This window comes from Phascolarctos cinereus, unplaced genomic scaffold, assembly GCF_003287225.1.
Source record: "Phascolarctos cinereus isolate Bilbo 61053 unplaced genomic scaffold, phaCin_HiC Scaffold_2;HRSCAF=192, whole genome shotgun sequence".
Lineage (NCBI taxonomy): Eukaryota > Metazoa > Chordata > Mammalia > Diprotodontia > Phascolarctidae > Phascolarctos > Phascolarctos cinereus.
The window spans coordinates 391,342,071-391,358,883 of NW_027555625.1; the positions used below are offsets into that span (position 1 = coordinate 391,342,071).

The window sequence follows — 16,813 nt, forward strand, 5'->3', positions numbered from 1 at the left end:
TGAATTTTTGTTTGTTTTTGTATTTTGTGGGTTTTTTGTTTGTTTGTTTTTTTGAGATTGAGTCTCCCTATATCACCAAGGCCAGAAGTGCAGGGGCCACTTACAAGCCCATCTCTACAAGTTTGGAAGGTTTGACCTTCTCTGTTTCTACCTGGACCAGTTTGCTCCTCCTGAGGTATCCTGGTGGTCCCAGTGTCCAGGGGCTTAACATATAGGTGTTAGACTTAGTCCTATTAGCTTTAGCCCTACTGTAGCTCAGGACTCCTGAACTCAAGCATATTATCAACCTTAGCCTTCCTGGCTGTACAGACTACAAATACATGCCATCATACCCATCCTACATGATTTTAAAGTAGTCCTGGCTTCCTTTAACTCTCAACTAAAATCCCACTTCCCAAAGGCCTTCTTTCCCAACCCTTCTTCATTCCAATGTCTTCCCTCTGTTATTTCCTGTTTATCCTGTATTTGGCTTGCTTTGTATGTATTTGCTTGCTTATTTTTCCCCCATTACACTGTAAGCTCCTTGAGGGCAGGGACTGTTTTTTGCCTCTTGTATCCTCAGTGCTTACTTAACACAGTGCCTGGCACATAGGCACTTAATACATGTTTATTGATTGATTGCATTGAGCTACTGGGGTAGCTTTGATCGTTATTGCTGAAATCCAGGGCATCATCCTTACCCTTAAGGAATCTTCATCAGAAGAAACAACTTCCCAATTTGCTAAAGGCCTTCCCTGACATGGAGTTTGACCAAGTCACAGATTGATTATTTTCTATTTTTTTCCTTCAAGGAGTAGAAATATTATTCAAAGTACTAAAGAAGCAGATCTGAGGGTGGGCCCAGTGCTACTGAAAGGGTCTTTTCACGATATGTGTGTAACCCTCAGCAACCACCAGTTGTCTCCCAAGCCATCAGATGGGGGCAGAAAAGGTTTCTGGACCTGGGTCCTGTCAGGCAATGGAGAAGTCCCATGATATATGGCCTGAAGGAGTTTATCTTGCCCTGGGAAAAAAAAGACCTTGGAACCAATACTTCACATTCTGAAGCCAATAAAAACATCTTAAAATAACGCCCCCTCCTCCCCCCCTACCCCTTCCCTTGGCCAAGGAAAAATGGAGAGAGTTGGGGGGGGTGTGTGTGGGGGTGTGGAATCAGATCAGGGAAGAGGGGGTATAGTGATCACCAGCGATTCAGTTTCAAGGTCCAGGAACATTGTTGTGGGCACTGCAATCCTAATGATTTATAATGAACTCCTACATGAAGAATCAAATGCCATGCACTTTCCTAACAGCACTACAAAAATAACCACATTCACAGTGTCTGCAAAATTGGAAACAAATGTCTAAAAGCAAACAAGGACTCTTTGCTGTCCTACCCAAACTTTGGAGGAAGAAAAATGTTGGAACTCAATCGTTACCACAAATGATAAGCCAATATCATTTGTCATGGGAAATTCATCTGGGCAAAACTGGATTGCTCCATTACCTCTCGATGACTCTGACAAATAACCATATTGAAATATCTTAAATTAAAAGCAGCCAGTGCTTAACTTCAACGACCCCCTCCCCCTTTCTGGCTGCTACATTTTGTTCCTCTCTCTCTTTTATTCCTTTCCTTCCTCTCCAATTTCCCCAAGGAACTGAAAGTGAAAAGCGGTTAACTGCCCTGCATCCCTGGCTCATGATGGACATGGAGTGCGGTCAAAAAAAGAAATGGGTGGCTTTGGGGTGGCCCAGAAAAGGTGAGGTGCGCTTTTCTTCAGTGTTGAAAGGTGGCTTGGTTGGGGGAGATGAGATAGGAACTAAGGCTAGAGTGGAGACCTTAATTCTTAGAGTCTCTAGGGCAGGGATTTTCAAGCTTTTTCTGTATCTGGGACCCCTTTGGCAGTCAGGTGAAGCCTATGGATCCCTTCTCAGAATAATATTTTAAATGCATGAAATACAATATATAGTATTAAAGGGAAACCAACTATATTGGATATATATGCATATATGCACACATATGCATATGTAGGCATATATATGTATATAGCTCTATCTCTATGCCCCATCAAGAGAAAAACACCTGCTATTAGCATGCTTTCAGTGCTAGCATCATTATCAGGGTTGGATACTGTCAAAGCTATCACTGCAAGGGTCAAAGTTACTGGCAATCAAATAGAGACGTCCAAAAGTGGGATAAATTGCCTCGATAGGTAGTGAGTCTCTTATCACTTCAGGTATGTAAGCAGAGTCTGGATCCAAAAATTAAAAAGAAAAAAATTATGGGCTTGTTGTAGAGGAGATTCCTGTTCAGTTATGGGTTGGACTAGAATGCCTCTGAGTTTCCTTTGAACTCCGAATTTCTATTATTCTGAATTTCCATATCTTCTTAGGCCAAGTATTTTGTCCTTTTAGGACATGTGGATATCCCACTGGCACCTCCAGCATGTCCCAGACTGAAGGCACCTCCATGCTTCCTTGTTTTTGTTGAAGGTGCCATCATCTTCCCAGTCACCTTGGTTTGTAACTAAGAAGCCACTCATGACTCATTCTTTTCTCCTCTTCCTCCAGCTCATATCTAATTATTTGCTGTTTTGTTGCTTATTATTATTATTATTATTATTTTTAAAGCTCATAGACCTTACCTAGATTAAGAAACCCTGATTTAGGATCATAGAATCCCAGATTTAGGGCTAGAAGAGACATTAGAGGTCATTGAGTCTAACCCTTTATTTTATAGAAGAGGCACTTAAGTGTCCATATTGTATCTCCCAGAGAACTGTAAGCCCCTTGAGGGCAGAAACTGTTCTATTTTTATCTTTGTGTACCCAGTGCCTTACATATAGTAGATGTGTAATAAATATTTGTTGAATTGACTTGAATGTTTTCAAAACTGTGGCTCTGTTTGGCCTCAGGAGATTTCTACGACCTTCCCATACTTTCTGCAGGTCTCCGTTTCTGCTATATACTCTCTGGAGGCAGGAGACCAGGGCAGTTGTTTCAGGTGAGAATGGACGCAAGAATAGAAACCTTTAAAAATGACAGACTTAAAGGGAGCAAGTAATAAAAGGCGAATTTGATAATTACCTAAGAATGGACTCCGGGGGAAGGGTGGAGGCTTAGGTGGATTGTACGCAAAGAACATGCAGATTCCATACATGATTTTTATGCATATTTATCATCCTATTTCACAGACTTGGTTGCGGTTCCCCTGGGAAAATTCTCTCTTCTTCCTTTCTACAAGCTTGCTTCTGTGACTGAAACATGCCCGTCTCTGCCCAAAGGGCAGCTTGCAGGGAATAGTAGAGGAAATTCTCATCCCTTATTGTTCAGTTTTAAGAAACTGGTGAGAAAGAAACTCTTTCCATTAGAAAAAAAATTTACAAATCTGAGAATTGCCTGAACTTTGTACCTTTATACTTTGCATGACAGCTCTCTGCTCCGTCCTGACTTTCCCTAAGGGGTATGATTTATCAAAATCATTAACCTGCTGTGAACAAGAAAAACACAGCATTTTACAAACCTCAGAGTATGAAGTGAAGGATTACTAGACTTTCTAGTTCATGCATGTATTTGTATATCTGCCTGAATTTTAAAATGGCTCATATGGCTTTAGGTGTACAAATGCATATTTATTACAAGCCATATGAACTTTGTAGAGACCCCAGCCTTACAGAGTTCATTTATTTATTTATATCAATTTCTCCCCCCCCCATATAGTCATTTAATTCGCCACTTTCTCCTCCCCTCCCCCCAATTTCTTTTTTTCCTGTTTCTTTATCTTGGCCTTAAACAAGGAAATTAAATGTCAAATAAATCTAAAAAATCCAGTGTTATAATTTGTAGATGTAAACACAAAACTGAAGCAATGCCAACGTTAAGGTTTTTCTGGTTGTGTGCTAATTAGGCTGCACATTTTAAATCTTAAACATATGCAAAATGCTAGCGTTCTTGTGGCTAAAAGGGGCTTAATTTGTGCAGCTCCTGACGTTTGTGTATGTAATTTCGCAACATTCATTATAATCACCACCATCAACAAATATTTGTTGAGCATCCACTACACGCATAACAGTGGGGGGGTGTTCCGTAGAATGTGGAGAAGTCAGAGCCACTGTCCAGAAGTGGTGGATGCCATGTCTGTAGTTTCGAGGCCATATTTACGATGGTTTAAAATCTTTCCTTTTTTCTGCCCTGAGGAAAAAATCTGTCATTCTGGGGCATGGGCAACAAAGGCACAGGCCTGGTCCAAAAGGATGAAGACTGGTAGAAGTATATAGTTACAGCAGATACTTCAGTTTTAGACAAGTCACAGACAAGCTGAAGGAAGTCACGGTAAGCCTTGAAACATCAGGCAGGAACTACATGCCTAGACAGACCCAGTCCAGAGTCCCGGTAGGAGCAGGGAATAGTGACATTGCCAAACAAGGTGGAGTCCAGGGGTATATTGGAGCTAGTGTGAATTGCCTTTGAGAGGCAATCTTTACATTTTCAACGTGAGCCTTTGTACCTCGGAACTCAGCAAATGCTACAAATCAGGACTGTATTTTATATTTATATTTATATTATCAGGACTATTGTTTTGTTGATTGTCTAGACTTAAGAAAGGGATGGGAAAAAAGTTAATGATGTAGAATAAGCTTGGAGAGTTGATTATTAAATTTTACCAGCACACCACTGGTTAAATCCTATTGGAAAGAGCACTGGATTTGGATTCAGAGGACCTGGCTCAAATCTGAACCCTGCTGCACACCACTTGTGTGACTTGAGGGAAGTCCTTTTTTGTTCTTCTTGGCATTTCTCAGTTGTGTCTAATTCTTTGTGACCCTATTTGGAATTTTCTTGGCAAAGATATTGGAGTGTCTTGCCATTTCCTTCTCCAGTTCATTGTACAGATGGGGAAACTAAGGCCAACAGAGTTAAGTGACTTGCCCAGGGTCATAGAACTAGTAAGTGTCTGAGGTCAGGTTTGAACTCAGGAAGATGAGTTTTCCTGACTCCAGGCCCAACATTCTATCCACTGTGCCAAGTAGCTACCCTTCTTCCACTCTAATCCATACAATGAAAGGGTTGGATTTGTTGATAACTGAAATCCCTTCCACCTTCCAATTTCTGATCCCATGATCCTTTTCGTAGGATAAAGGAAAAATTATTTCATGCTATCTTCTACATGTGAATGAATGTGAGCCAGTAGGTATTGATGTGGTCCAGAAAAGGTTATAAGTTTGTATGTTAGAAACAAGGTCAGGATGGAGGAGCCTAATCAATGAGGAATCTCTTATTGGGAGATGAGTCTCAGGAGCTCCACCTATATCTGGTAGTTGAGGAGTAGGTATCTGAACCAACTTGGCATTTTTTTCCAGTGCTGGTGTGCCCAATTCTTGTGTAAGTTTTAGTGCTAGGTGGCAAAGTGGAAAACAAGCAAAGCTCTGACAAAGTTATAGTAGGTCAGGTATGGCAGACCAGGATTTCCCCTTCTTTCTTCTGTGATATCGTTTGTGGGCCTGGCTGCTGTACCTTCAGTAAGAACATTTAGTCAAGAATTTGGGTGGCATATTTGTGGTTAGTTTTTTTTGGGCGGGGGCAGGAGGGAGGGAGGGTGCTCTTGTGGTTCATGGTTACATCCTGTGCTGCTTGGAAGCCAGGACTGAGAAAGTATCCAAATGGGCATCTGATCAGTCGATGACTCAGCTTGGATCAGTCTATCTGGTCCTTCACATCTGACCTCAATCTGACCTCAATCTCCCACCACTGGAGAAGATTTCCAAGTAGTGGACATCTTTGTGACAGGCTGTTACACTATAGGTGGACTGTTACTGACTGAAGTAAGGAGAGAGATTCTAGGGTTATCTTATGCATTTCAAACCCAACTGATCATTAAATTGGACAAACTCATGATGCTAGAACTAAGAGACTCAGTGCCCTTTCTTGTCTCACTTCTTAAACTAACTTTGTCACGTGGAGAATACATCTCCAATGAAACTCTTTTTGCTTGTTGGAGCCTGGGTGGCCTAATTAAAAAGCCTTTTGGTGAACATTCTGTAGTTCAATAGCAACAGCTGTACAGCGGAGGCCAGCTCATACCTCCTTCCATGACTAACTGTAGACAACTGCCAGCTTTGATGAAATCAGGCAGGCTTTAGCAAATGCACTCAGATATCACATCTCTCTTCACTTCCTTCTTATCCATCTAAGGTGAGATTGAGAGCTCAGATGAACTTTGTGAGTAATAAAAACAACACAGTTTTTATGGTACTTTAAAGTATAGAAAATGTTTTATTTGCAGCTCCCCTTTGAGATAGGTAGAACAAATATTATTATTCCAACTTTACATATGAGGAAACTGAGGCTCAGAGGAGTTTAGTGATTTGGCTAAGGTCATCAGGTAATAAGTGTTGGAGCTGGGATTAGAACTTAGACTTTTAGGGGCAGCTATGTGGTGCAGTGGATAAAACACCGACCCTGGATTCAGGAGGACCTGAGTTCAAATCCAGACTCAGACACATGATACTTACTAGCTGTGTGACCCAAACAAGTCACTTAATCCCATTGATTAGCCAAAAAATTAAAAAAAGAAAAAAAGAACTTAGACTTCTGCTCCAAGTCCAAAGCTCTTTCCAATAGGCCACATGGAACAGGCAGAAGAACAGTAACCCAGGTGTGGTGATTTCCATTTGGAGGGATAAGTGGGTCCAAAAGGAGAGGTGGGAATGTGATGAGATAAACTTTGCCTACTTCATATTTTGCCAAATTTCTGTAGGGTGAAGTTAGAAAAACTTGCCTTCATTCATCTCCCATTCTACTTCTTTCAAACATCACAGTGATGAGTGTTAGACTTGATGTCGTCATCATCATCAGCAGCAGCAGCAATATCCACAAGCATTGACCATCTATTCTATGTAAACACCACGTCAGCCATCAGGAAATACAAAGAGATATGTGCAACAGGGTCCCTCTCTTCAAGATGATGTTGATTCACTATGAGCTCTCTTTTCTCCCATTTTATTCATCTCAAAACCTGTTGACATCCCCTGATCTCCTCTTCTTTCCTTTAGGCTCTGATAACAAGGGGACATTTCTCCTTGTCAAGGCCAACCCCTCTGTGTGTGCCCTGGATTCCAGCTGCTCCAGCATATTTTCTCCAGCATAGTGAATGCTTAATTGTTTTTGATTGACTAATTGATCTTCCCTCTCTCATCTTCAACCTTTTCTTATCTGTTTCTTCCTGATTGCCTTCAAACATACCCAAGTCTCCTCTATCCTTAAAAATAATCAATCAATCAAATAAACAAACCAAAAAACAAAACCTTAGCTAGATCTCACCATCTCCTCACACTATCATCCTATATCTGTCTTCCTTTTCTCAGCTAAACTTCTAGGGAAAAAACACTATATACACTCAATGCCTCCATTCCTCAAATCTTTGCAGTCTGGCTTCTGACCTCATTATTCACCTGAAACTACTTTCTCCAAAGTTACCAATGAATCACTAAAACTGATTTTTTAAAGTCCTCATTCTTCTTGGCCTCCTTGCTTCATTTGACATTAATGGTCACTTTTTCCTACTGAATATTCTCTTATCTTTGGGGTTTCATGGCATGACTTTCTCCTAGCTCTTTTCCTGCCTGTCCTACTGCTCATTTTTAGACTTCTTGGTTGGCTCATTATCCATTTGATGACCCCAAATTGTGACTGTTCCTCAAGGCTGTGTCTTAGGTCTTCTCTCCCTATTCTCTCTTGGTAACCTCATCAACCTCCATGGGTTTAATTATCATCACTATTCAAATGATTCCTAATCAAAGACTTTCACCTGAGCTCCATTGCCACATTGGTTGTTCATCCTCTTCACTTTTGAAGATGATCAATGACATCATGGACGATAACTTGACTTGCATGTGAATTGGATTTAAGTGAGGCAGAGATGCACAAAGTTATTAGCCTCATTCTTTCTTCCTGAGTCATCAAAGTCCAGTGGCAAGACAAAAGTCTTGTTTTATACTTATTAGGATATAGAAAAATTGGGACACTAATTTACTGTTGGTGGAACTGTGAACTGATCCAATCATTTTAGAGTACAACCTGGAATTATGCCCAAAGACATACCCTTTGACCCAGCAATAACACTACTAGGTCTGTTTCTCAAGACAATTAGGGAAAAAAAGAAAGGAACCTATGTGTTTTAAAATAGCAGCTCTCTTTGTGGTGGCAAAGAACTGGAATTGCAGGGATGTCCATTAATTGGGGAGTGGCTGAACGAATTGTGGTATATGATCGTGATGGAATGCTATTGTGCTATAAGAAATGAGCTCAATGATCTTAGAAAAACATGAATAGATTTGTATGAAATAATGAAGAGCAAAATGAGCTTAACCAAGAGAACCTTGTATACAGTAATAGCAATATCGTTTTAAGAACAACTTGAATGACTAAGTCATTTTAACTATTATAAATGCTCAAATTTACTACAAAGGACCTATGAAGGAAGATGCTATCTGCAGCCAGAGAAGGAATTGATACATAGAAGTATGTATACAATGGTTTTACATATATGCTATATAGGTGTATATACATTTTTGTGTTTACTGGTAACCATCTTGAGGTCAGGGAAGAAGAAAAAAAGGAAAAGAAAACAAAGTTGTATGATACCTTTATTATATATGTAAAAGGAAGTTGTACATAACAGATTTTCTGTTTCATGTACAATCTTTTTTTTTTCTATTTGACTATGTAATGGAAATGCTTGTTTTACTTCTTAAGTTCAGAATTTTGAAAAAAGGACAAAAGTCAAGATAACTGGCAATGGCCTGGTTGCAATAGATGACCTTGGTGTCTTTAATACCTGACTAAGCTCAAAGCACCCCGTTGCACCTGCTTCAGCCATCTTCATAGCTGTTGGAACAAATTGTTCTCATCCACCCATTCTGCCCCAGGAAGTCTTCACATGTTTGGGGTAGACATCCCTCTAATTCACCAACAGGTTTGAGGCCTGTTGGCTGCCCTCAACCCGACTATTAGACATTTCAAACTGGATATCCTGGGGCTATCTCATGCTCCATATGTCAAAACAGAACCCATTATTATTCTCCCTAGTGTCCTCTTCCCCAATTGCTGTCAAAGGTGCCACCATTTTTTCATCTGCCAGATCTGTAACCTCGGTATTATCTTTAACTTCTCCCTCTGCCTCAGTGTTCACCCCAATCCAATCGATTAACAAATCTTGCCATTTTTTATCTTTGCAGCATACCATTTGGCCCTTTTTTTCTTCATTTATAGCCACCATCTTAGTGTAGGCCCTTAGTACCTCTTGCCTAGATTGTTACAATGGCTTTCTAATTGGATTCCCATACTTCAGAGAGCTGCCAAAGAGATTTTCCTTAAGTGTCCTCCTGAATACACCACTTCCCTACTTAATAAATCCCAATGTCTCCCTATTCCTTATTGAATAATATGTTAACACTTCTGTTTCTTTTTTTTAAAACCTTTTGCCACCTGGCCACAACCTATATCTCCAGCACCATTATACATTATTCCTGATCCCTCAGTCTACAATCCAGCCGCACTGGCCTTCTCTTTGCTCCTAGTACTCCATGGTACTCCATCTCCTGCCTTGAAACCTTTGCACTTTCCATCCCATTACTAATTGTATGACCCTGGGCAAGACACTTAACTCTGTTGGCCTTAGTTTCCTCATCTGTACAACGAACTGGAGAAGGAAATGGCAAGACCCTCCAGTCTCTGTGCCAAGAAAACCCCAGACAGGGTCACGAAGAGTTAGATAGAACTGAAAATGCACCCAAGTCTCTCCTCTGCTTTGTATAAACCTTTCTTCCTTCAAGATGCAATTCAAATACTACATGGAGATGTTCTTGGGGTACCCACAACTATTAGTACTTGTCCTGCCTAACTACTTTGTTATTCATTTTGTTATGTTTGTTTCTATATATACTAATATATGTCCATGTTGTCTTTCCTGATAAAATGTAAGCTTTTTGAGAGTATGCTTTGTTTTGTTTTTTGGTGTCTGCATTCCTAGAACCTAACTTAGTGTCTGGTGTATAGCAGGAGCTTAAGAAATGTTTGTTGATTGATTTATTGATCTATCTACAGTCAATCCAAAGGCTTCTGCCGCTTTTGCTACTACTTGGGGCAAGCTTACATGTGAAGTCAAGGGCCATTTACTTCTCTTGCAGGTTGATCTCAAGGCCGTTGAATTTGGTCATCCAAAATGAATTGTCAGAGGAAGACTGAGTCCTTTGTAGTTATTCAATATTGGGTCTCCTGGAAACCCTGTTTTGGAGACAGTTAAAATGAGGCTTAGTTGTTAACTGATGACACATCAAATCAGCAGTGGAGCTGATAATATAAGCCAGCAGTTTTGATTTTCCAGTCTCCTAGAATAGAAAATAAAGACATGTCACACATTCTGCTCGAGCAATGGGGAGTCTGCCCAAGGCTTCCAATGTTCCAGCATCTGGGTGGTTTGCAAAGTTAGCTAATTGACAACAAGAGTGCAATGGAGAGGAGCAAAAGCCAAGGAAACAGTGTTCAGGAAACCCAAAGAAAGCCTAGATGGAAGGCTCAGAGCCAGGGACTCCACCATTGGCTAGAGACCGTACCAGGAGAGAGGAGAGGGCAGGTAGATTCTCCAGTTCTCTCTCATTAGAAACTTTACTAAGACCACCAATGCTTGATAACTACAGGGAGACTAAAACAGAATTATTTTTCTTCTTCAAAGAAGGGGAATGGTACTTTTTTCTTCCCCAAAATCTGACGTGGAGGAAATGAGGCAAAGACACAAAGCTCTCTAAGGAGGAAGGTGATAAGGCCCTCAGTCGAACCCTGTTCCAGCCAGGACCAGGGTGTCCCTGTAGAACTATGACTTTCCTGGCTGTGGTGTCCACTGAACTCACCTTCAGCCTCAGTAAGAAGCGTGAGAGACCAGATTAGAAAGCGCCGTTGACCATGCATCAGACTGATTTGGTGTTTCTCCTCATTAGTGATGTGGCCAATATCTGCTTTACCCCTTAGGCAGGGACTTCTTCTCTTTCTTTACTTTTGATATCTGTTCAAACCTTTTCTGACTTCTTAAACACCTAAGCCATCACCTGCTCCCATCTTAGATAAATACTCAGCTGATCTTTTAGGTTTTGTCTGGGCTGTTGTCCCTGCTTAACTCTATGAACCCATGCTTGGGTTCATATGACCAAGTGATTGAAATAGAGCCACTTGTAGAGATTGAAGTAGAGGGTCCTCTTTCTCATGAGGACCCAATCATGAGATTGGATTAGTGCTGTACCAGGATGAGTGATGGACACATTTTTTCCTGGAAAGACATTATTGGCACCATTGATAAGCAAGCTTCTTCTCATCTTGGGCTGCCTCGCATCTGGAGATGAGTATATTGAGAATATCTTGTTAGATAATAACAATAATAATGATAACAGTAACAATAAATGACATTGATATAACACTTTAAGGTCTACAGAGCACTTTTCTCATCATACCCCTATGAGGCAGGTGCTATAATTATCCCTGTTAAACAGATGAGGGAAATAGATGCTTAGAGAGGTAAAGTAACTTACTTACTCATGGTCACAAAGCTTTTCGATATTGGAGGTGGGATTTGAACTCTGTTCCCCCTGACTCAAATCGAGCGAGTGCTCCTTTGGTGCTGCATACTTGAAGTAATGGCTGCTTTAGACCACAGCACCTCTGTAGTATGTAGCTAACTTGAAGTAGGGAGGCGAGGGGCTGACAATAGTACTGTTAGAAACCCCACCCTGTCCAAACCCAAGCTGTGTGGAGCTCACAGCGACTAAGGCTGACAACTCAAAGTGAGTACTTCATTTTGTAAAAGCTGGGTGTCATTTCTGGACTCCACGCTGTTATTCCAACCAAGCTTAAAACCATATGACAATAATATGTAGCATATTTTTATGATAAACGTCGGTAAGCATGCTTGTCAGAGAGGCTGCAAAATGAAAAACACACAGCAGTCTCCTTTCAAAAGAGGAGAATGAACAAAGCAGAGTAGAAGAAAGTGCATCTCCCTGTAACACTGGAGAACTGAGTCCCCCCATACATTAGTTAGATTCCTGGAGGACAGTGAGCACAAGGGAAGGGAATAAATGGAAAGAACATTTGGAAAGGCAATATCATATTGTCTCACAATTTGCAAAACAATAATGCTTTCCAAAGCCGGTATGTAAAACTCACCCTCTTTTTTGGCTGTCCCAACCACAGATGAAGTTGCTTTACCAATTAGAACATTCTTGAGGTGTTTTCTTTTTCTTCACATGGAGTTTGTTGTGATCCCATGCTTGCTATAATCCATAAATTAATTTCTGGCACTGCAGTAAATTCTAAGAAAACCAGTAAAACCACAAACTTAGAAGTAATTCCTTCTGGGTTTTTTGTTTGTTTTATTTTGCTCTTGGATTATTTGTTTTTTCTGTTTTGAGGATTTTCTTTTCGGTGGGAAAGACAAAAAAGCAAGAAGTGTTTTCAGGGGTGATTCACCCAACGCGTTTCCATTCTCCGTTTTCCTCTAGTAGTTGCTATATTGCTGCTGTTCATCCTTCATTTTAGAAGAGGAGCAATGACGTCATGGAGTGAGGTCTTGACTTGTGTGTGAGTTGGATTTGAGTGAGGCAGAGTTGTACAAAGTTATCAGCTTCGTTTTCTCTTCCAGAGTAAGTAAAGTCCAGTGGCGAGACAAAGGCGAGATGACTGGTGGTGGCCTGGGATGCAGTGGACGACCCTGGCATCTTTGAGATCTGACCAAGCTCTACACACTCCTCAGAGCCTGCTTCAGCTGTCTTCATGGCCCTTGAAACAAATTGTTCTCATCTGCCCATTCTGTTTGGGCATATTGCCCTTCTCCTCATAGACTGTTGGTTACCCTCAACCTGGTTTAGCCTGTCTGCCAAGACAGTTTACTGGGATGTGGAGGCTGTACATGCTACAGCTTCTTGGAGTCACAGGTGAGAGTTGGGTGAAAGTGGACAGCATAGATGAATGAGCAGCCCTGAAAAGGGATTGGCGAGCCCTCACACTAGAGGCGCTAGTCCTCCCTGAATACCCTATGCACCCCAGTTGCTGTATTGGGGGGATTTTAAAAAAGGGTTTTGTGGGATGGAGCACTCTTTAATAGCCTAATCCGGAAGAAACAGCTAAAAGAATGAATCACTGGAGAAATTACACAGGTTGCAAAAGATTCTGCAAGGAATTAAAAAAAACCCCCAGTAATTGAACCGTCTTCAGACACACCAATAGCAGAAAGCCAGTTAGAGAAGCAGCTGAAGCACTAGTTAATCTTACTGCAAAGGATGCACTTAAGAATGACCAGGAGTTAGCAGCAAAATTCAGTAATTTTTTTTTACTGGGGAAGACATTAAGGATACTGCTTTTCCCAAATTGTCTTTTGGAGTAAATAAATTGTAATAATTAAAAAGTACAGATACGTGCATCAAACTGTTCTAGACTTGATTGACAAAGGACATACAATAAATTAAAGGCAAATAAAGCCTCAGCCTCAGGATTTTGAAGGCACTCAAGAATGCTTTAGAATTGTGGAACTGTTGGTCAAAATCTACAATTTTTCATTATGAGCCAGACTACTGGTATAGTGTAACAGAGGCATATATTTCCTATGAGGCTATCATCTTCAATGGGATTCCTGATTGAAGTTAAGGGTTTTAATTCCCATATAACTGAGTACCTGGGCCCAGGGTGAGGGTGATGGGAACTCTAGATAGGAGAGAGAAAGCTAGCATGTAGAATCTGAATGGTAGTCAGTGAATTTGCCCCTTGTGAATGAATGACTTATTCAATGAATCTGATTGTGAGATTGCATTTATGGGCACCCAAGAATGCAAGAGTGGAACGAGGAGTGAAGACAGGGAGGCAGTAAGATAGGAGGTGGTGCCATGTAGAGATTTAGATGCAGTGTGATTTAAGTTGAGTGACTTGTAGTCAGATTGCTATAGGAATTGGGACATGCTCTCTCTCCCCTGTAGCCCCCATTTCAGAGTCATGAGTCATGGAGTACCTGATTTCCCAGGCTACTTTTTTTGGGGGTGATTGCAGATGATGTACGTTCCTTTAAAAATGAGTGTTGGGATTTGTTTCCTTATTGCTTTACACTTATGTCCCAATTAAATAGTCCCTATTTCAGAAGATGGTTCCTATTCTATTAGTTTGCGCAGATGACATTTAGAAATTCTTAAGAAACTTGATAGCTAGTCAAGGCAGAGGAGATAAATTAGAATTATTAGCCCAAATACTCCCATATTGATAATCCATGTGACTATATATGATAATCCATGTGAATATGTGATATATGTGAATATCTATACTGATCCATATAAATATAATCCATATGAATCCAGAGTTGAGTGGCATCCAGGTTACAATATAGCATCGTCACCATTTGACTGAGTGTCATAGGTAAAGCACTGAATATGGAGTTAGAGAACCTGGTGGGTTCAAATCCCAGCCTTGTCATTGACTGTCTGCACTACCTTGGACAAGTCACATAACTTCTTTACCCTGAGTTTATTCCATTACATTCATATAGCCATAAAATATTTAGCCATTCCCCCGTTGGTGGGCACTCTTATAGTTCCCAGTTCTCTGATACAACAAAAAGAGCTGCTATAAATATTTTTGTTCATCTGAGTGATTTAGCTCTTTATTTGATCTCTTTGGGGAGGCTTAGTATTGATGTTGCTAAGTCAAAGAATATGTTCAATTCAATGACTTTTTAGGGCAGAATTCCAAATTGCTTTGCAGAGTGGTTGGGTAAATTCAATGTTCCATCAAAGGTGAATTACTACCCATTATCCTTTCCATTAGCCAGAGGTTCTTAACCCTTTTTTTTATGGCATGGACTCAGTGATGTGCTGGTAAATGTTTAACAACCAGCTTTCTGGGGGGGTTGGGGTGGGGGAGAATGTATGCAACACACTTTTATTAATCTGCATTATTAAAATTTCTTCCATCATTTTCTTATGTCTAGATAATCAACAAAACAATAAATGAAGCCCCAGTTTGTAGCATTTGCAGACTTCTGAGATGTAAATGAACACACTGGAAATTTAATAATTGGCCCTTATGAGCTTGTATGAGCTGATGTCAGTCAGTGGATGGACTCCTTGGACTTAATTGTTTTAAAATGCACAATATAAAGCGCATCAGATTGTAAAGGAAAACAATTTTATTGAAATAAAGATGTCATTTTTTCCCATTCCAGTTCATGGACCCCATGAAATCTATCCAAGGACTCCTTGGACCCTAGATTAAGAACCTTGCTTAGAATATGGATAAGTGTTGCCCTTATGTCTGCTTCAAGTTTTGCATTTCTGCATAAGTCACCACTGCTCATTCATTTTGCAGAGTATTGAAGCCAGCTCAGGGCTATGCTGAAACCACATTCAGACTTCGAGCCTCTCAAATAACTTTCTAGTTCTACTCAACCAGCTTTCCTTGTCTGTTAGCATATTGACCTGGATGTGGGGTTGGAGTCCCTGGTTTTGAATCAGAGATGTGCTACATACTACCTGTGTGATCTTGGGCAAATTATTGACCGTCTCTGGGCCTCAATTTTTTTCTACTGCAAAATAAAGGAACTACACTAGAAAATTTATAAGGCCTCTTTTAGCTCCAAATCCTCTGTTTCTGAAGATTGCTCAGATAACAGAATTTAGCAATGGTACACGGCATGACCCATGAACGTCTGGTTCTCTGTGTGGCAATTTTATGGTGGAAGCTAACATGTGATCCTGACTAGTTGTTTCCCCTTTTTTCTGGTTCTGCCAAAAGACTCACTTGGCTCATAGGTATCCAGGTCGTTGCCATGAAAGTCAACTTCTCAAGGATAACTCTTGAGTTGGAGAGGTTTCCTTTAGGAGCAAGAATGAAGGTTAATAGCCCTTTCCAGGGCCCTTCTTATGCCTTTGAGTATGACCACATCAGACAGGCTAAATGTAAGCCGATACTTGACTCTGGAAAGGGAACTTCACCTTGGATGGCATATTGTAATGTGTTTCCTCAAGGTGCTGTGGTTGGGGTGATGGGTAGAGTCAAAGTCTGTGGTTTCCTGTTATATCTTTCTTGGTAACATAAGTTTAATATGCTCTGACCTGCTTTATTTTTAAAAATGAGTTTTTATTGATGTCATTTCCCATTTTGTATCACCATGATTTCCTCCAGTATCCCTCCTGTTCCTAGAGAACCCATGTGACAAATAATTTTTAAAAACAAAAAAAAAACCAACGTAAAAAGAAGAGGAAAGAAATCAACATAACTGATTAATATATAGAGTCTGAAAATATGTGCAGTATATTATCCTTGTGTGCTTCTTTCACTTGCTTTAAGCATTCTCAAGAACTGAATCACTAAGAGTATTGGAGGTATATGATACAAGGAACCAGCCAACAGAGGATAACATCATTAATAAGCCAGGATTATCCTTTTTGTTTCTTGTTCGTCCTCCAAGACAAAGGAAAATGTTTATCTAGTCCATTAGGTAACTAAAATGGGAAAATAGCTCCATTTTTCTTGGTAGGATTATATAGACTGAGAGGTTAATTTCCATTAAAAATGCTGAGTGGAAACGTCCACATTGTATCTTTATTATGATTGATTTCTATATAGCCATGTTGAGGCCGCTAGTGGCAAGAAAGTAGATACGGTTCTGACTTGGAGTCAGAAAGACCTAAGTTTGAATCCTACCTCGTATACTTCAAAAGAAGTGTAGGTATAGGTATACCTTGTATACCTATGTGATGCAGGGCAAGTCATATAACCTCACTAACCTCAGTTGACTTATTTG

The 16,813-nt window shown here is 40.4% G+C and overlaps 1 long non-coding RNA gene across 3 annotated transcripts in view; it reads left to right on the top strand.

Moving 5' to 3' along the window:
* LOC144455660 (uncharacterized) overlaps positions 1 to 15,226 on the top strand; it is a 94,509-nt gene extending 79,283 nt beyond the window's left edge. For 2 of the 3 annotated variants that reach the window (XR_013484380.1, XR_013484381.1), the window contains exons 2-3: positions 12,671 to 12,962; positions 14,999 to 15,226. This is a non-coding gene — a long non-coding RNA (uncharacterized LOC144455660). Of the gene's footprint in view, positions 1 to 1,627; positions 1,743 to 12,670; positions 12,963 to 14,998 lie in introns of those variants that run through there. The other variant, XR_013484379.1, reaches the window with a different exon arrangement.
* The last annotated feature ends 1,587 nt before the right edge of the window (positions 15,227 to 16,813 follow it).